Source organism: Stylophora pistillata, chromosome 3, assembly GCF_964205215.1.
Source record: "Stylophora pistillata chromosome 3, jaStyPist1.2, whole genome shotgun sequence".
In the NCBI taxonomy this organism is placed as follows: domain Eukaryota; kingdom Metazoa; phylum Cnidaria; class Anthozoa; order Scleractinia; family Pocilloporidae; genus Stylophora; species Stylophora pistillata.
The window spans coordinates 25,460,446-25,481,687 of NC_142521.1; the positions used below are offsets into that span (position 1 = coordinate 25,460,446).

General features: G+C 38.1%; 1 long non-coding RNA gene and 2 pseudogenes across 1 annotated transcript; 1 reads left to right on the forward strand and 2 right to left on the reverse strand.

Moving 5' to 3' along the window:
* Window positions 1–782: 782 nt before the first annotated feature.
* LOC148735242 (uncharacterized) lies at window positions 783–3,183 on the reverse strand (annotated as a pseudogene).
* An 868-nt stretch (window positions 3,184–4,051) lies between these two features.
* LOC148735243 (uncharacterized) lies at window positions 4,052–4,828 on the reverse strand (annotated as a pseudogene).
* Window positions 4,829–10,918: 6,090 nt separating this feature from the next.
* Window positions 10,919–13,479, forward strand: LOC148735244 (uncharacterized). Its single transcript, XR_015998286.1, has 3 exons — window positions 10,919–11,189; window positions 11,339–11,372; window positions 11,696–13,479. It is a non-coding gene; the product is annotated as an uncharacterized LOC148735244 (long non-coding RNA).
* Window positions 13,480–21,242: the final 7,763 nt, after the last annotated feature.

Below are 21,242 nucleotides of genomic sequence, written 5' to 3' on the forward strand. Positions count from 1 at the left end.
AATGCTTTCATAGGTATCTAGGAATGAAGATTAAATGAAGCTTTCTCGTTTTGCTAATGATTTTATTAACTTTAATGGTGGCTCAAGAAGTATCGACATGTCATCTTTAGGGATTTAGGTCAAATTGATAATCTACCTTGAAGCCTGCGTAAATAAGACCAGCGATATGTAGTTTAATGGTGGCGAATCGGAAGTCAGTTGAATCGTTATCATGTTTAGCCATGTTCGGGGTTAGATAAAGGAAGCAGGGAAAGTATGGGTTATTTAAACCGGTAGGAAATGCTTAACATATTCAGTGCATGTACCAACAATGCTACGCCGATTGTAAGAGATAAAAGCTCAACTCTAATAGTCTTAAATTCCAGTTGTTAAAGTTGATGATCATTGGATTAGTAAAATCTGTCTTAGATGTTGAGCAACAACACTGAACTGTTCACTACATTTAAATATACATCTCTTTATAGCTTCACTTTGAAATCACACGTGTTCCTTGCAATCTCATTGGCTCTTATTGGTGGGATTTGTCGACGAATCTCACCATTTTTTTGCTATAAATCGCGTCTCTTTCCTAGCCAATACCATATCTTTACTTAAACGCAATAACCAATCAGATTTAAAGGTTTGTTTAAAGTAACCAGTCAAATGGCAGGAAATGAAAGACAACTCTTGCAACTGTTTACCAACCAGCTCATTATTAGATCAACAAATTCTTTGTACCGACTTAATAATCCTGTATTTGAGTGATTAAATTTTGTGATTTCAAAATGGATGCAAAAAGTGGTAATTTAACTTATGCAATTTTGGTGTGAAATCATGCCTGTGATTTGAAATCAAAGTTAAGCTGTACTTTCGATTGATCTTGAAATGACGCGTACGATTTTAGATCAAATTGCACTCCAATCTGATCAGTTGCTTTATACCTCCCGGTATTGTGGTGTGGCCTTGTCGTTGTTTCCACACGCCTCCATTTAAACCAGCTTCGAGCTGAACTGAGCCAGCCTGTCTGAATATCGCAAATACGTACATGCATACATAAAAACATACATGGATACATACATTTAATAGACTTACATGTATTCGCGACTAGCCAAAACCCGCCAGGTTACACGTACTCTTTAAGCTCTAGAGAAGATCATATTTCCTTGAGTATCGTTAAGTGTACGATTTTCGTGTCTGTAAGAAAATCATTCTTAACGAGAATCTTTTGCGATTACATTCAATATATATATATGCATTAGCACACACGTGAGATGGCTTCTCCACCACTCTTTTTTCAGTGAAATTGGAATTTAGCAGCTTTGTGCTTCTGCTAGAAAGAAAACCGGAGGACCTGAGATTTCTTTTATCGCCCAAAATATCATTTATATCTAGAAAAACAGATCCGTGTCACTGAGCAGTTCTCCATGACAAGCCAGTACGTCTAGTAAAATACCTAGCGTACGAAGATAGCCCACGTTTCTCCAGAAGAAAGAGAAGCTACGTCGCTTTTATAGTTATCACAGTCTCTCCTGGTGGGACTTGAGGTAAATTTATGAGAATTTAGACGTCTTAGTGCATTTTTTTATTGATACGATACTTTTGGACATTCCAAAAACCGGTCCATTTCCCTTCTGGATGGATTTTATTCCAGCCTAGCTTGCTGCAATCCTTAGACAAACGTAGAGTTGTCATCGCGAAGAACTGTGTACGAGCCACAAGTGTAGGGTCGGATTGATATTAAGTGTTCCTCGGTGAAAAACTTTACCACGGCCTCACCCAGGGGATTATCACTAGTCATGACGTGGAAAACCGTTCCAACTTTCTTCTTGTGACAGTAAAAGCGCAGTTGTTTGAAGCTCATGTCATTTCGTAGCTGTAGTAAATTAGGTAAACCTAAAGTCTGACTATGGTCATTATAGTTTTGAAGACCCTTAAATTCGCCCCATGAACTTTCCAATCGAAGGTTTGATTCTGAGAATGAGATCATTTGTACAGCTGTCCACTCACTAAAATAAAACAAATTATTTTAATGATTGGTTTTTGCAGTTTACAAATTGCAACAACTAAAAAATTGTTACTATGCCATAGTTCAGATTTTCTTGAAAATAATATGAAAATTAGCATTGAATATGACGATTTTGAACATCCAATTATCAAGTAATTTCTAATTGGATAATAGTAATTTCGCTGTGGATGCACATGTACTTTGTGACAACACTTGACCACCAAAGGAATTTCAATTGTTTAATTTCTTCCATTTTTTGGAGCAAATCTGTTTTATTTGAAGATACAGTGCTTTTTGATGGAACAAAAGCTCTATTGGCTTATTAGGAAGTCGTTTACTTGGAGTTCTGCTACTCGAAATATGATCGCAGGCGCAGGACCAAAGTTGGCATTTGAACATGTGTCTTGAACTGGGCATAGTTCTTTTGCTATTGAACAGCACAGATTGAGTCAATGATCATTTGAGCTTACCTCCATCAGTTGTCATGTCACAATAAGCGATCGATGTGTTTCCTGTCATTGTGGGGTCAATAGAATATTCGCCATCACCTTTTGATGGATGGATGTGCCTGCACGAACGGTAAACAGCTCTATTTGCTATGGAAGGGAAAAATCAATTAAAAACATAAGCAAAATGAAAGAAATCTCCTCAGCCGCTCATAAATTCATGGTTAGGTTATTCACATAAAGATTGTTTGGTTACAACACTTTTAGCAATATTAAAGTTAAAACGTGAAGACGGCAATTTCTATACCAATTGCCATGTTATATTAGATCTATTTCGTAGAAATGACGAATTGTCTGGTAATATCGCATTTTTTAAATATCTTTTAAAGGATCTCAACACTCTGATACAATGTCTGTTACTTCAAAATTCAGAGAAATAACTCTTTCTCTCATCAAACCCATGTAAGTTGAAGATGAATCTAGGATACAAACCTAGCCTCAGTTGAAAACTTTGTCTTATTGTTCAAGTCACACTGTGAGCTATACCAACAGTAGTTCAAACTCATACACTGTGGGTCTGGATACAAGCCATGGGGCAGCTGGAATACTTTTCATTATACAAAGATTTGTGAGTGTAGTTCAACGGCGCCATTCCTCTTTGAGAATTTTTTCGTTCAGACAGCATACAGATGCTCTGATTATCTTCAGAAAGCAGTAGGTGCTAAATAGGATGATTTGTTCAACCACTGCCATCCGTATCGCTCTAGGCGAGGAAGAAAGAAGGAACTTCGTGGACTTGGACTTGTGTATCGGCTATTTGGTAAAAGCAGGAAGAATGAGGAAAAAATCCATCAAAGGTCCAAAGGGATCGTGTATCGCCCCTGTAAGGTTTTGGAGGCACGTGCTTTCGAATACTTCTGAAATGAGGACATTTCAGGCTGTTTTTGTACAGTGTATGTTAGAGAATGTAGTAACCTAGGCTAAAGGCACAAGTACCTACACACTGAGCGGTAATGCATCATTAATTATGCGTCACGTTTTTGGAAGTGTTCGTTGTGAAGTCCGATTTCAGTAGAGAGTAAACAATGCGTCCTCAGGAGTTTAAAATTATGTTGTTTTTTTTTTTTTTTAAAGATAGGTCGCTCGCACGCACAGTATGATAATGTTACGTTATCCTCTATTATCAGCTTAATACTACTAAGCTGGAGTAAAATGACTTATTTTCATCATCTCAGGGTAAACAGGGGTTATATCTATTACACCTTTTGCTGTTTATTACGAGAAAATACGCATTCATATGGGTTAAAAGGCGAATAATTGTCTGAAAATATAATCATTAAAGACAAAAAACCATCATTTGCGCGTAAACAAGATTCAATAACAATTTTTGCATTTTAATCAGCATTCAATAACAATTTTGGGCATTGTTATGTATTATTCGTCAAACAAAAGAGAAAAATACACTGTCATTTGCGGTAACCTTCAAGTCATTTACGCCATCTTGAAAGTCAATAGAGAAATTAAACAAACAATGTAGTGTGAAGGTGTAGTCTGATCGTCCAATGTAGTGCATATAGCATTCATTTACATTTTTATCACACTGTTTGCAATTCAATAGCATTCCTAGACAAAATTAGTATGTATAAGACAATTATTTATGCGCTTGTACGAACAATTGAGCGTTTTTTATTTTCAATATTCACACATCGAATTTCAATTGAAAAATACCTATTCCCAAATCATTTTGCTTTGAATTTCAGTTTACCCTTCAATAATCTCTCTTTTCAAACATTTTGGCCGATAGGTCTGCTTAAAGCGATACCACTGCGCACTTTTAGCCGCAGTCACAGTGTCGATCTTTCTGTGCAGAGCTTCGAGCAGTTGCTGTGTTCGAAACTCCCCCACTGGGATTCTCCTGGCTCTGGGCTCATCTCCGTTATCCATGCGTCTTTGAATTTCCGGATACGAGATGTCAGCTTGACGCCGCTTTCAAACAGCTTATTGCCTGCTCCACGATGTTTAGGAAACGACTGTAGGGAGGAAGCATTTTAAGTTCCGCGTTTGGGGCGGGGATGACCGGGTTTTGGTGGGCCGGTGCCATGTCATACACAAAGATCACCTCCTCATCGGGATCTAGATTTGTCCTCGCCTGTGCCAAGAAGTTATCGAAACACGCAGCATTCATTCCGCCAACAGCTGCTGAAGGAAACACAAGTCCATTGATAAGCGGAATTGCCATGGTCACGGTCAAGTTTCGTCCGCGCCGGCCGCACACTTGACGGTACGCCCTCTCTCCCTGTCGCGCTGTACCTTGGCTTCTGGCCGTCCAGATGTTGTAGCCGCATTCGTCGACAAACACACAGGTTTCTAAACCAAGTAGCGTAGTCGACTCGCTTGTTCAGCACATCAAGTCTGTTTCTATCAGCAAGAAGAGGCCTCGCAAGTTTCGCTCAGTAGAGCATCCTGTCTAATGTTCTTGCCACGGTACGGTAATGGATCTCGGATTTGAATGGTAGTTTATCCGAGAAAGTGTAAGTAAACAGTTTTCGTTGATGATTTCCTCTAGGCAATCTCTCATCTTATCATCCACACGCACCTTGTTTTTTACTTCCTCGTGGTCTCTCCTGGATCCTGCCCTCTCTGATGTAGCGCGCCACAATGCGTCTTGCCTTTGATCGGTTCACTCCGAACTAGTCCGCGACCACAAGATTATCTTCCTCCTCGTCCTCAAATCCTCTCATGATTCTCTCTCTGTGTTAAAGTAGTATTCGGTTTATTCGAAGCGAATTAACCGGACGAACTCTACTGAATGTAAATTCAGGAAAAATCGGTGTTCATTTGAAAATCGCTTTTTGCATATTGAATAGAAAAAACACTGAATTGTTTGTACAAGTGCATTAATAATTGTCTTATTCATTCTAATGCCGTCCAGTAATGCTATTGAATTGTAAACAGTGTGATAAAAATGTGAATGAATGGTTCATGCACTATATTGTTTGTGTATTGTCTCTATTGACTTTCAAGATGCTGTAAATGACTCGAATATTCGCGCAAATGAAAATATCTTTTTCTCTTTTGGTTGACGAATGACGCATAAGAATGCCCAAAATTGTTATTGAATGCTGATCACAATGCAAAAATCGTTATTGATACTTGTTTACGAGTAAATGACGGTTTTTTATCTCTAATGATTGTATTTTCTTACGATTGTTCACCTTTTAACGCAAATGATAGCGTATTTCCTCGTAATGAACAGCAAAAGGTGTAGTTTTCAGTTTTAGGAAAAAGTTTGTTAGGACATGATTGAAACTACTATGCAAATCTAGTTTAACGGGCCTATGCCTAAATTGACCTGAATAATTGATAAAAACGCCATGGGTTGTCTCGGCACATAAAATCTCCCCAAAACTAATTTCACATTTTTATAGATTTCGCCTAGTCGTTAAACTATCCCTGAAATCAGTTGACGCAAACTTTGAATCACTTTTTGAAAGTAAAATATCACAAAACTATAAAAAAAAACTAGAAAACCTTAACTCAGCAACTTACAGAGACGGAAAGTTATTATTTGGTACCTTGGTTTTTATGTTACGTAACATGGAAAAATTATTCTGTCTACATGGTCAAGTCATATAGTTTTAAGTGTAGATCAATTAATTAATTGATTATTAAACTGGAGACACTCAAAATTTGATTTCTAATCGCTACTTAGAATTTTGAAATTTACAGAGATTCATAAGGTTGAAGATCGTAAAACTGTCATAGCAGTAACAAAAAACCAGTTTTAATTTTCAATTTTGTCCCGAAAAAAATTGAATAAAAGTCGATTCTTGCAAACAATGAATAATGAATGTTAAAGTAGTCCTTCTTCTTAATCTCCTGCTCTTGACGATATTGCAGTCCTCATGGGAGCCTAAACATCAAACCTGTGAAAGGTATTTGGCATGCAACATTGATAAATGAGACAAGAAATATAAGGGATAGAAACCGACATTTCGGTGCATCTTGCGCCGCCGTCAAGGTTACGCAGTCAATGATAAAATGCGATTTGTGAAGAGGCTAAGTTCAAGCGAATTTGCATAAAAGAGTGCCAAGCTAATAACATGAATACTTAAGCACGAAGAGAATCCGACTGTAGGTACATTCAATGCTGGTTTAAGATCTTGAATACACTGCATTTCATTAACAAGGAAGTCAAATTTTCGTGCATTTCATGATTACATTGAAGCGTGCTAAGAAATTGTTTGAAACAGCAGTGTTATATTCTTTGGAATAATCCCTGTAAATAGATGACGTTTATTGACGGTGTCCCTCAACGCGCATGTGAAGGTGGCCCTTTGTGTACCCGACATAACCTGCATCGCACAGGTCACACTTGAATAGATAAGCAACGCATTGCTGGGTTACAATGTTAGGCTTGGGCTCACGCAGGCTTAGATCTTGTTTAAGCTTGCGGCTAATAAACATGGATTGAATGGTCTTTTGCACCTTGCTGCTAAGATCTCTCAGCTGTCGGTTGATAGACACTGCAGCATCCTGATTTTTATAGAGGATTACTATCCGGATGGCGTCATCGGTATGCTGTTTAGGTTGGTCCACTGCGACTCTCGAGGTGATAAACCTGTTGATGACAACAAGAAAAATAATGACTTTTGCTTCTTTAACTAGATGGATAATATATTTCAGTGCATACACATTTTTCTTTTCCGGGGTGACTTAACAAAACACGAGCGGCATTTTGCCGTTTGTTAATTTTTTTTTCAACTCAAGAAGATTTTGTATTCAGACTAGCTACCTTTGAATCAGCGTACGAAGATAGCCCAAAACTCTCCTGGAGTGAGGGACACTTGTTTCTGTTAAATTATTTGGGTTAAATGCCAGTGAAATAAAAATTACTCTGCAATGGGAAACCGAACTCAATTTTGAACGCTTTTTTGCTCGTGAAATCCACGGTTTTGATAGCGTGCTTCATATTTCCGTCACATAGCCTAATTTCAACCAATTAAAACGCTTATCGATATGCTCAGAATTATCTACATGGCTGACAAGTAAAGAGCTGAAATTTGGCAAGATGGTCGATCTTCGGTGGCGTTTGGCTTATTAGGGACTTTAAGAAACCACGACAGCGACGCCAAGGAAGACTTCGATTAAAAAATGAATTCGTATTTCCTCGTAATGAACAGCAAAAGGTGTAGTTTTCAGTTTTAGGAAAAAGTTTGTTAGGACATGATTGAAACTACTATGCAAATCTAGTTTAACGGGCCTATGCCTAAATTGACCTGAATAATTGATAAAAACGCCATGGGTTGTCTCGGCACATAAAATCTCCCCAAAACTAATTTCACATTTTTATAGATTTCGCCTAGTCGTTAAACTATCCCTGAAATCAGTTGACGCAAACTTTGAATCACTTTTTGAAAGTAAAATATCACAAAACTATAAAAAAAAACTAGAAAACCTTAACTCAGCAACTTACAGAGACGGAAAGTTATTATTTGGTACCTTGGTTTTTATGTTACGTAACATGGAAAAATTATTCTGTCTACATGGTCAAGTCATATAGTTTTAAGTGTAGATCAATTAATTAATTGATTATTAAACTGGAGACACTCAAAATTTGATTTCTAATCGCTACTTAGAATTTTGAAATTTACAGAGATTCATAAGGTTGAAGATCGTAAAACTGTCATAGCAGTAACAAAAAACCAGTTTTAATTTTCAATTTTGTCCCGAAAAAAATTGAATAAAAGTCGATTCTTGCAAACAATGAATAATGAATGTTAAAGTAGTCCTTCTTCTTAATCTCCTGCTCTTGACGATATTGCAGTCCTCATGGGAGCCTAAACATCAAACCTGTGAAAGGTATTTGGCATGCAACATTGATAAATGAGACAAGAAATATAAGGGATAGAAACCGACATTTCGGTGCATCTTGCGCCGCCGTCAAGGTTACGCAGTCAATGATAAAATGCGATTTGTGAAGAGGCTAAGTTCAAGCGAATTTGCATAAAAGAGTGCCAAGCTAATAACATGAATACTTAAGCACGAAGAGAATCCGACTGTAGGTACATTCAATGCTGGTTTAAGATCTTGAATACACTGCATTTCATTAACAAGGAAGTCAAATTTTCGTGCATTTCATGATTACATTGAAGCGTGCTAAGAAATTGTTTGAAACAGCAGTGTTATATTCTTTGGAATAATCCCTGTAAATAGATGACGTTTATTGACGGTGTCCCTCAACGCGCATGTGAAGGTGGCCCTTTGTGTACCCGACATAACCTGCATCGCACAGGTCACACTTGAATAGATAAGCAACGCATTGCTGGGTTACAATGTTAGGCTTGGGCTCACGCAGGCTTAGATCTTGTTTAAGCTTGCGGCTAATAAACATGGATTGAATGGTCTTTTGCACCTTGCTGCTAAGATCTCTCAGCTGTCGGTTGATAGACACTGCAGCATCCTGATTTTTATAGAGGATTACTATCCGGATGGCGTCATCGGTATGCTGTTTAGGTTGGTCCACTGCGACTCTCGAGGTGATAAACCTGTTGATGACAACAAGAAAAATAATGACTTTTGCTTCTTTAACTAGATGGATAATATATTTCAGTGCATACACATTTTTCTTTTCCGGGGTGACTTAACAAAACACGAGCGGCATTTTGCCGTTTGTTAATTTTTTTTTCAACTCAAGAAGATTTTGTATTCAGACTAGCTACCTTTGAATCAGCGTACGAAGATAGCCCAAAACTCTCCTGGAGTGAGGGACACTTGTTTCTGTTAAATTATTTGGGTTAAATGCCAGTGAAATAAAAATTACTCTGCAATGGGAAACCGAACTCAATTTTGAACGCTTTTTTGCTCGTGAAATCCACGGTTTTGATAGCGTGCTTCATATTTCCGTCACATAGCCTAATTTCAACCAATTAAAACGCTTATCGATATGCTCAGAATTATCTACATGGCTGACAAGTAAAGAGCTGAAATTTGGCAAGATGGTCGATCTTCGGTGGCGTTTGGCTTATTAGGGACTTTAAGAAACCACGACAGCGACGCCAAGGAAGACTTCGATTAAAAAATGAATTCTACTCTTAGTTAGAATTTCAAAAATGGCTGCAGGAGCTTACTGTCAGTCATACAGCGCCACAGATCGACTTCAGCATGACGTATAAAGTATCCGTTGAGTTCCAAATGGAAATTAAAATAATTTGCCCTCGTGTTTTCGGTTCGCAGACGAGGCAAATTTTGGCGATTTCACGTTGTTGTTTTGCATAGGACGGCTAAGAAATGTTCAAAGCTTCAAAACGCACTTGCTGAGCTATTGTTCTGCCAATTAGATCTCTTGTTTTTCCACGTCCTCGTTGCCGTCTCCGTCGTGGTTTCTTAAGGTCCCTATTAGGGAACTTAAAAAACGACGACGAAGGGACGACGAGGACGCTTTACATCTGAGAAAGACTGGACCGAGGGTTTGGTTTTCGGAGAGAAAATTTGAAGGTTAAGCGGACGGTCTTGCGGGAAGACGACGGCATCTTAAGTAATTATAAATTTTATTTGGCTATGGCGTTCAAAGACTTACGCAATTCGCTTATAATAAGCTACGACGATGGTTTCATTGATGACGGACGAAGAATTTGTTCTTCTTTACGACTTTTATTCTTCGAAAGACCTTGATTTTTCTTATGATGTTTACGCACCGTTTGACCTCGACGAACTTGACGAAGCTGAATGTCAAAGAATCAAACAAATAATCAAAGAAATAGGTGCTAATTTGGTGCAAAAGTTTCTCAGAAGTTTCTCAAAGTACACGGCTGTCTCAGTAGCTTACGTTTTCTCGGATTCTTCTGCCAGGCACTAGGTAGCCATGTAAACACTGCTCGCCAAATGCGCCCCTGAAAAATGAGCTAAAACTTCGAAATTCAATCTGAAACGATCTATTTAGCATAAAACGATCTATTCGACATATAAGACTCCTAGAGACATACAGCTTCGAAAAACCAGTTGAAATCCCCTAAAAAGAGCTACAAGGACACAAGTTTTACTTACGTTTTCCCCAGAACCGCTTTCTACAAATTTCGTCGTCGATGAACCGAGGACGACGAAATCACAGACAGAGACAAGCGTAGCACGTGCATTTGTGCAAATCCAACTTCCGGTCGTCGTCGTCGTCTTATTTCGTCATCGTATCTTAAGTTCCCTATTAACAAGAGGTTCTCTGAAAATACGTTTTGAAACGCCGGTAGTTAAGACTTCCACTATATCCCAGCACTGACCGGTGCCTTCTTCTATTTACAACATATTCAATAGATACGCACGACAGCTTTGAAAACAGCTTGACAAATTTGAAATTTTTGAATCGGATCATTAATAAAACTAGGTTTGCGAACGAAATCCAAGATCTGAAAGTTATCTGTAGAGTAATTGGCTTTTATTCTCAAAGCAGCGTTATTATACAGTTTGCCACCATGTCTTTCCATGACGAAACTACCAAAACTACGTTACTTCATAGTCTGACGAATGAACTTGTTGATAAATGATAAATGCAAAATTTGTCGGGTCATACACACTGTTTACGTAACGGTGTCAAAATGAAATTAATAACTCGAGTAGCAGCCTTAATGGACGGATGTCCAGTTTGCATAACGAGAACGTTTACAGCGGTGTAATTATTTAAATATGTAAAAAACTTTGAGATCATCTATCGTGGCAGCTTGAAGACAACGATGGCAAAGTTTCTGTTACTTCTCATTGCACTCCAGGTATGTTCCCCGCCAGTGCTTCACAGAAATGTCTTTAACAATGTAGAATTTTTACAGCAAATATGGATGATGGCCACAAGATAATCTTTTAAACTCTCTAACAGGTTAACCGAGACATTTTTAAGTCTCTCTTAATTCACTTTTAACAGGAATTCGTCTTTGTTGCTGAGAGCTTGGAAAATCGTAAGTACTCATATGTTTCCGTTTTCATTTGTTATTATTTTTTGCGCGTGCGTTATCTTATTGAGCTCTACTGATACAATGGGATGGAAAACCTGTTAGAAGGGGTGCTACTTTGCCAGTTTTAATCTGGGCACGGACGTTGTCGTATCGGTGTAACACATTAGTGAAGCAACTTGTAAGATTAATCATGCTGTTATGAAACTCAAAACAAAGTTTTCCCTAAAACGTTGTATCATCGGTGCTAAAAAAAAGGGCCTAAAAATAGTCTTGAGAAATTCCCCCCAGTTCCGTGTTTATGACTTTTCGCTGTTATCCCTTTGCAGAAAATCTACTTCAACTAAGCGAAAAATAGAGAAGAATAAAAAGCAGATTACGGAATCGTTTGAATGACCAAGTCAGTGATGATCGTAAACTATTCTCCTTTGGATGAGCGGAAGCCTTTAAGAGACTTTATCGCAGACTCTAATTGTTCAAATGCAATGTGGCAAAATTTTGTAATCCTATCCACCAGAAACCGATTTTTCTTCATATGACGTTGTAAAGGAAAAAAGTCTGAAGAAAGCCGGATTATAATAATATGTGTTAATAGACGGCCAATGCTCCAACAGAAATGGTTTTCCCGTCTGTTTTTATTCGATTCCTTGTTTGTGGATGATTGTGCTCTGTCCGTTGACAAGAGGAATGGTTTTCCCATCTGAATTTGTTGATTCTATGTTTACCAAACTCTTGCTTTGAAGCCGATAACTTCGCGTTCAAGAACACTTTTATTTTACAAAAAAAGTCATCAGTAAAACAACTAATTGCCTTTCTGCTAGACTGGCATTTTACCATATTGCTAATTCTACCCACTATGACATCTCGTCTGATGAAAACTCGTTTCGATTAACTTGTTCACAAAACTGCAGCTTACCTGTCTATAACCATCTGTCAAGAATGCGGTATATTTTTGATCACCATTTGCCCTCGATGTCATAGGCACCTCAATAGTGACAGCCCAGACCACTCAACACGTTTTTAATTTGACAAGTTTTCCCGTTTTTGTAATAGTGCTCAAGAAGTTAACGCTCAAATTTTGAGGGATAATCTCCGGAAACAGTGTCCGGTGTCAAAAAATCCAGCAATCTCAAAGTAAAGTCAGGCTAATTCGTATTTCCTGCTATGTCTTATTTGAGGCCGATTATCCAGGCTTTTACCAGTTCATATTTTGCAGCCTGAAATGCAATGATGACTCACAAAAGTTCCCTGATATATATTTCTTGCAATCATGCTCTAAATATCTTGGATAAGCAACAAAGATAGGAGATCAGAAGTAGTTTTGAACGAGGCTCATAAATTTCGATTAGTTTCTAATTTGATGACGATTATGTTCCAATGTTTAGATGGCACATATGCATTTAAAATGCAAGTTTGAATTTAAAGTGTCCTTGAGTAGAGTATTCCTTTTTATCCTAAGGCTACCCACTCAACGGAGTAGATGAAGCAAATTATTATTTGTGGCCCTCTCTTACTTTGTAGCTATTCAACAAAGATAGTTCTCGGTTAGTAGACAATTTTTCACGGTAGCGGTATTTTTTCAGGATCGGAGCCGCAAAACACTGCAAGTACTCGCGTTTAAACATACCGAAAACAAAGACAACAATTTTTCGTAAATCTAGTCAGCAATTCTCTGAAATCATCGCTTAGCCATGATAAAAGATCTTTACCTGATTTAGCTTCTTCGAACAAGATATCATTCTATTTTTTTTTGCGTCCGTCCCCTCGCTCCAAACAAGAGATTGAAACAGAAAACTTCAGTCAACATCTAGAGTTGTAGTACGTTACTGACCTGCCGGTGTGTTTAATACTGTACCTTAACAGGAGGAGAAGTCAGCTTGAGTTCAACTTCGCCTGAGAAAGCCGAAAATGTAGAAGTTCTGTGAATATTGATTATTGTTTCAAGAAAAAACCAGAGTTTCCGATACTAGAGAGTTTAATTAATTCAGAGTAGATTTTCTATTTTGGTTCGAAGGTGCCTCCCTCGAAATAAGAGTTATGTACTGACTGCAAATGAAATACTAATGTTCATCTTCAAACAAGCGTTGATGAAGAAAAAAAAAAAAAGAGAGAAACTCTTCCAGGCATGTGTAATTTAAGGAAATACATGTAACTCCTGAGTCTCTGTTTGATGATTTGTTTCCTTTTTTTGTCACCAGTCTTGTTTGAGAGAAAACTGCGAGTTTTTGTCTTGAGAAATAGATAAAGACTAGTGATGATGTCACTTAAGAACTGTTGGTACCATTCCTGCTTACTAGAGGTTTCCTGTCCAGTCAGAGATTTGATGCCTTGCCATCATTTCTTGGGGTTAGTTTCAGCCAGACCGTCCACTTTGGGGTTATAATAAGAGCGCTTCGCTGTTTAAATAGCGCCAGGGACTCTATTCCGCTAGAGCCTATAGACTGGCGAATCTTTCCCGAATGTAATAAATGCTTCTTGTCACTTGTTAATCAAAGATTTCAATTTCCATCCAAGGTTTATCATATACCTAGGTTTTTATTGTTTTCATGGAAAAAAGATTTCAATAGCTGAGCGAAGTTCCTGAGAGAATATAAGTGAAAAATCATTCAACTATCCCAGAGTCTCTTGTGTTGAATTGAACTAGCTACTTCAGGTGATTAGGTCTAGAAATAGAGTCAGAGCGCAAGCCGGTTGAAGCCGGTTTTCCTCTCTATGTTTCGACAGATACGTAGCCATTGTATTTTGCATATAATCCCGAAGAGTAACATTTTCCTCTTCACCGGTAGCGGTTGAATAGTAAACAACTGCCAGAATAATCATGCAAATTTTTGCGGGGGTGATTGCGATCTTAATTGTACCCAGATAGATTCCAATTTCTCTTGTTCCATTTTTACTGATCGCTGACTCGGAATTTCCTCCTTGCTGTAGACGCAGCAGCCACCGGATTAGTATTTCTCGTCATTTCTCAATGATAACAAGAATCTAGGTAGCGAGACAGCCGAATCCGGTATCAGATGCGAAAGCCACGTCTCAGTTATGCAAATGACGCATGTTTTGTTGCGAATGGCGACTTGATACAATTCGTCTACCTTGTTCGATAAATTGCGAATGTTTGTAGCTAAAATAGAAGGGACTCTGTAAGACTTTGCGTGCAGGACTCTCTTCATGTAGGACTGATCTCTGCCACGCGAGACTGTCGCAGAGAGGACTCGGTTGGTGATTCGCATTTTAATTTGTTCTTTCGAGGAGATGGTAACTCAATGAACTCGACAGAATATATCCACGCCGGTTAACCTACAGATAAAGGCAAAAGAGTTGTCCCATTCGCAAACTGTAAACAATAACTATTATTGTCCAACCTCGTGGTTACCAACTTGTGACTCCGTTTCAATATATACACGAACATAGCTCGGGCGGTTCTTATAAATTACAATGACTGTGAAATGCAGATGAATAAAGGGAGTAAGTTTCTAAAGAAACTGTGGCGCGTGAGTAGGGGTAGCAAGGTAATTTGGTTTTATTAACTGGGTTGATACTGTGAATTGACCTCCGTAAAGGATTTCGAAGCTGACGTTTCGAGCGTTAGCCCTTCGTGAGCGGAACGTTTGGCGAAGGCTAACGGCCAAAGCGTCAGCTTTGAAACCCTTTACGGTGGCCAATTCACATTATCAACTCAGTTGATAAAACCAAATTATAAATTATAGACTGTTTTCCACGTTCCAGTGTTAGTAGAAGAATGAACGTGTCATAAGCATCTTCATGAAAACTCGAAGCTAACTTGAGCATCGACGGTTACGTTTTACTAGAGATTTTGGGGAGGAGAAAATCGCACCATGTTTTGTAAGGCATACCATTTCCTGCCGTTCGAATCGAGTAGAAAGCTTGAAGACATAGGATGACGACCATACAATGCTGTTCGCAGTGGAAATAAGTCCATTAAACCAGCGAGTTTGTTTGTAACACATCTTTGACGGGTTCTTACATGACAATATTGTCAAAATCCAATTACCGCGACAAACTCACTAGTAAACATGAACCTCGCTGACTCAACCTCAATAGAGATTTTGCATAGCAGCCATGTTGGATGGCAGGAACAATAGATTATTTTACCCATGGAAAAAGAAATTCTTTCTTATGCAAAATATTTTCATTGTTCCTGCCATCCAACATGGCTGCTGTGCAATACCTCTATTTCATCTTAATCTTCGGAAAGGCCACGAATTCAAATCCTATGGTAAAACCATTCACGCATCTTCGACATAGGAGCGAATCTCTCAAATGAACAACCTAAGAGTTAATGATGGAAGCTTGCTTGTAATTTCGCCGCTGGCTACTATCTAAAAACTTTCTAAGCTTTTGCTTCTTTTCCTTTCACCCACGACTGAATTAAACAACGAAACGAAAGTATCAAAAGAGATTTTCTAAGACATAAAGCTGTAAAAACGAACGATAAAATCCAAAGTTTAATTTCGGAGTAGTCGGGACTCCATTATCAAGGAAAATATGAACGATCATGCAAATTGCAACATATAACGCGTTTTAGGCACGAAGAATTAACATAAGTGGGTGCGAAGATCATAAAAATATTTTAGAAATACTTTCGCACGAATGGAAACGAAAGTAAAAAAAAAATTTGGCGAATACAAACACTCTGAGTATTGTTTGAGCGATGAACCGGCGCGAAGGTTTTTACTGAAAGGACGAATGCCAGATAATTTTTCTGCAACGTCATTTAATTTTTTGTCTGCATCAAAACTATGAGTGATAAACAGAAAATCGTATCAAATGAAAAAAAGTCGAATTTTCTGGGGCATCAGCATGGAAAAAAACTCAGATAAGACTCAACTTACCTCTACACCTTTTCACGTCCTTCCTCGGCTCTTTTGTAGTTCACTTTCTCTGTGTTGTTAATTTTTTCAGCCTATTTCCTTAGGGTCTTTATCTTTTCTTCTGCCGGTACTCTCCGTTGGAATTTCGCCTTTTTACTCAATTTCTTTTTTTTTTCTTTTCGCTTTCTTCTTCTCCGTGTTTCTGTCTACTTGGTCGAGTCCTTTCTCACCCTCGTTCGCGTCGCTCACGACTCGCTCTGCGCTTTGGCGTCTTTCCTCTATTTCCCGTCTCGGATTACTTAAATCCTGTTTCCACAACTTTGATTTGGGATAAATTCCTCAGTTGACATAGCTTTTTCTACCGATATCGTTACTTTGTAAGGTGATATAAAAACGCAAATTACCGGAAAATAATGGTTTAAATCGACTCAATCAGCTTGATTTCCCTCTGAAAAAAAAAGCGCCCACGCGGGCTTCAAGTCATGCAGCCCACATGAAGCCCATGTGTTATGCCAAACTTTTTGCGCCTGGAGACCGCACACGAGTATGCGCACTTCATCAGGCTGCTTAGATGTACACTAGTGCAAGTGCAACCGATTTCTTAGTCGCACATATAACCTTACCCCTTTTTTTTACCTTGGGGTTCCCCTCTGAATAACTATGCCAAGATTAGTGCCCGCAATTGAACAGTTCGTGCATGCTATAAGTAGCACCTTGTACAAACGGTCGGTCGTACGGTCACGTGGAAACCAAAATTCTTCAGGCTTGATAGGTTACCATTTAATTTTTTTTAGAAAATTACCCTCTTCTCCCTTATGAAATTTGAATAGAAAACCGCCTCCGGTTTACAAAGCACTTACTTGACATCCTTAGAAACAAAAAGGAAAACTTGTCTTGAAGTTTCAATAATGATCGGCATATCCACTCGATGTCTCCCTTGATCTGAGAATGGCATTTTATACTGTGGACCATAATATATGGTTTTTCTTCTTGTTTGAGTAACAGTCAGCTAACCTGTAAATTCGGTTGCAGTAAATCAGCCGAGAGGTTTCTGAACTTTGTTGTTCCACAGGGAACTATTTAAGGCCCCCTTCATTCTCGTTATATCATAAAAATGATTTACTCGGTTGTCTACATCACTCACAACTATCTAGAATCAGCTAAATTCATTCGAAATGCTGCTAAATAAATTTACAATAAATTGTTTCATTGATAGTCTACTCTGTAGTTGTGAGGTTGACCACTGATGGAGGCAATAACTGGACAAGAATCTAACCATTATCTTGCAGATCCAATTTCGTTGAAAGCCTCGACCAGTCGTCTGTCTTTTCGAAAAAAAATTTAAATAAGATGGGGAATTATCTAAAAATCAACTGACTTTAAAATCTATCCACCTAAACGACTGAGGCATAGATGGGGGAATTAAGAAAATTGTCTGAAACCACATCAACCATACCTAATGTAATGTTCGCTCTGAGGAGGGCACAAAACATAATCATACCTAAGAACATAAAACGGTATTATTGCTATTATAATCACTTCTCGTGACTTTTGGGAGATAGGAACTAAATCAAATAACAAAACAGCCTGAACAATCAGGTGAGCGTGCAAGCGGCTAAAAATACATTTTTGCCCGCAAATACCCAATAAATTAAAAGTAATGTAAATAAACGGAATTTTTGTGAAAATTCTCACCGTCATTTGATTGAGGGTCTCAATGAGGTTAAGCGTCAACTGTCAAATGGCCAAAATATTAACCATTGACCGTCATAAACGCAATATTTTTACCGTCAACTGTCAAAACAAGCAAGCAAAATGTTAGCTGTCAAATGTCTTAGATATCTTTAATTAAGAACTAAACGATTGCCTTAATTGGGGTCAAGTTCTGTTGTGTATAAATAAAAGTTTTGATATCTCACAAAAATACATTTATGTCCTTAATTTCTATTCGCAAGTAAAACTGGTTAGCGACAGAACTGACCTCCGGTGTAGAAACACTTCCGGTGTCGTAAAACGTATGTTATTTATTTATACTGAAGGTGTTAAAAATTACCGGTCCTTCACAAACGCGTCATTATGAAAAATTACAGCCAAATTCGCGCGTTTAATTCGTTTCATAAACGACATTCCAAAAAATTAACCGTCAATTGACCTAAAATTTAGCCAAATTTAACCGTCAACCGTCAACATTACCCCCCCTTCCATTGAGACCCTCTTAATTGACTAACAGATTAGGGCCGTCAGCCACCATTTTCTGCTGTCGGTGGCGGCTGGCATTGCTGCTGGAATGCTTCCCAACAAAATGTTCTCCGAAAAAACTTTTAAACCGCGGTTGATTTAAAACTATGTCCAAACTCCAACCGTTGTTTTTTCACTGAAAAAGTTGTTTTAAATGTTCTTTAAATTCAAACAATAGGTTCCACAGCCTTGTAACAGCTTGACAATTTTGAATGCTTTTTGCCTCGGGTCATGGATGGCTTTTTTATTTTACGCATTACTGATCCATCCAGGTTTGCCAATATCTAAGAAAAACTTGGTTGAGTAATTTGTATTTAACATCAAAGCAGCTTTGCAATAAATTTTCCAATGTATCTTCCCAACTGTCAACAGTATTTTACTTGATCTCTGATCTGCCAGCTGAAATTTTGAATGATTGACATATGCAAAACGATATCAAACTGAAATTAGTCGCTGAAGTAGCAGCCCTCACGGGACCACTTTTTGTCTGCATAATGAAAAAAGCCGACAGAAGTGTAATCGTTTAAATATGTACAAAACTTTGGGTTCATCTGAAGTGGCACCTTGAAGAAAACGATGACAAAGTTTTTGTTCCTCTTCATCGCACTTAAGGTATGTTCTTCGCGAGCTCTTAAAGGAAACGTCTCCAACAAAGTAGAGTTGTTAAAATTAAGGCGAACATGGATGATGGTCAGTGAATGATCTTTAAACATTCCAAGAGGTTAGTCGATGCATTATTAAGTCTCAATTCATTTTTAACAGGAATTCATCCTTGTTGCTGAAAGTCTCGTAAATCTTAAGTGCTCATTTGTTTCGCTTTTAATTTGTGAAAATTTTTATGTGTGTGCATTATCATATTAAGCTTTTAACCAAAAGCATTCTAAGACATGAAACCTGTTTGGGGAAGAATTTCCTCGCCAATTTTAATCAATGCATGGACGTTGTCGTATCTATATGACACAATAATAAAAAGAACTCGTAAGATTCATCATGCTGTTATTAATCGGAAAAGAGAGATCATTCTAAAACGTTCTATCAGAGCTAAAAACAGGCCTAAAAAGTGAAAAACGAGTTTTGAAAAATTTCCTCCATTTCCGTTGTTGACTTTTCGTTCAGTTATCATCCCTTCGCAGAAAATAGATATCATTTAAGCGGAAAATAAAGAACAAAGAAGAATAGATTACGGAACCGTTTGACGAAGTCAGTAACGATCGTGAGCTTAATTCTTAGAATAAGGGAAGTCTTTAATTGTCTTAATCACTTGTTTCGTAATATCAACGCAGACTCTATACGTTAAACAGGAACGCGGCAAAATTTTGTAATTCTGTCCACCAGAAACTGCTGTTTTTTTCTTTTTTCTTTGTACTACGTGAGGAAAATGAGGCCGGAGGAAAGCGGATTTTTTAATTTGCGGTAAAAGATGACCAGTGCTCTGTCTGTTCACAAGAGATATGGTTTTCTCAAATGAATTTGTGGACACATATTAATCAAACTCTTCCCTTGGAGCTGATAAATTCACGTACAAGGACACTTTTTATTTCACTAAAAATATGTCATCTGTAATTACCACTTGCGACATCTTATCTCATCTCATCTCATCTATAAAGACCCATTTTTTAGGGCTCGACAAGTTAGCAAGTTAGCATCTCTGGCATAATTTGTGGTGTTATCTCCAGAAATAGAGCCAAAGTTCCGGCTTTCTCAAAGTAAAATCGGGCTAATTCGAATTTACCCCCCGCCCCTCTCCCCCACCATGCAATGATTACTTTAACTGCCATGGAATCATGTATCACTGACATTAGTCAGTGGATGCAAACGGACAAGTTAAAACCGAATGCGGATAAGACAGAATGTCTTCTGATTGGAACGCGACAACAACTTCAGAAAGTCAGTAACATCAGCATCTTATCGAATGGCGACTCCAAAATTGCTCCATCATTTGAAGTTCGAAACTTAGGAATCTGGTTTGGTTCGAAGATGAATATGCTTAGTCATATTAACAGAACTTGCTCATCCGCATTCTATCATCTTTCAACTTCAGAAAGTCAGTAACATCAGCATCTTATCGGTTGGCGACTCCAAAATTGCTCCATCATTTGAAGTTCGAAACTTAGGAATCTGGTTTGATTCGAAGATGAGTATGCTTAGTCATATTAACAGAACTTGCTCATCCGCATTCTATCATCTTTACAACATACGTAGAATTAGGAAATATCTAAGTCGTTCAGTTACCGAAACATTGGTTCATGCTTTTATAACCAGTAGAATAGATTATAATAACAGTCTACTATATGGCCTCCCGAATTCACATATCATGAATCTCCAACGGATACAGAATGTCGCAGCTCGGTTGGTCACTGGATCACCAAAATACTTCCATGTTACGCCATTACTTTTCCACCTTCATTGGCTCCCGATGAGTTAATGTATAAAGTTTAAGATTCTCCTTTTGACATTTAACTGTTTATATGGTCTGGCCCCTAACCATTTGACTGATTTCACTGGCATCAAAAAGCGATCCAGGTATTCTCTAAGGTCAAACGAGTCTTTATTACTCGAATTATCAAGCACCAGGACCCGTCCAACCCTTGGTGATCGTGCCTTCCAATCAGCTGCACCTCATCTTTGGAATGCATTACCTTCGACAATTCGTAACATAGAGACATTGGACACTTTCAAGACTGCTATCAAAACTCATTTTTTTAATCTAGCTTTCAAATAGATTTTTATTTTTACTCATGTTTCTTAATCACTTAGCTAGGCTATTGTTCTCTTTGAGTGCAGAGACTCGCAGGTTCCAATAGGTTCT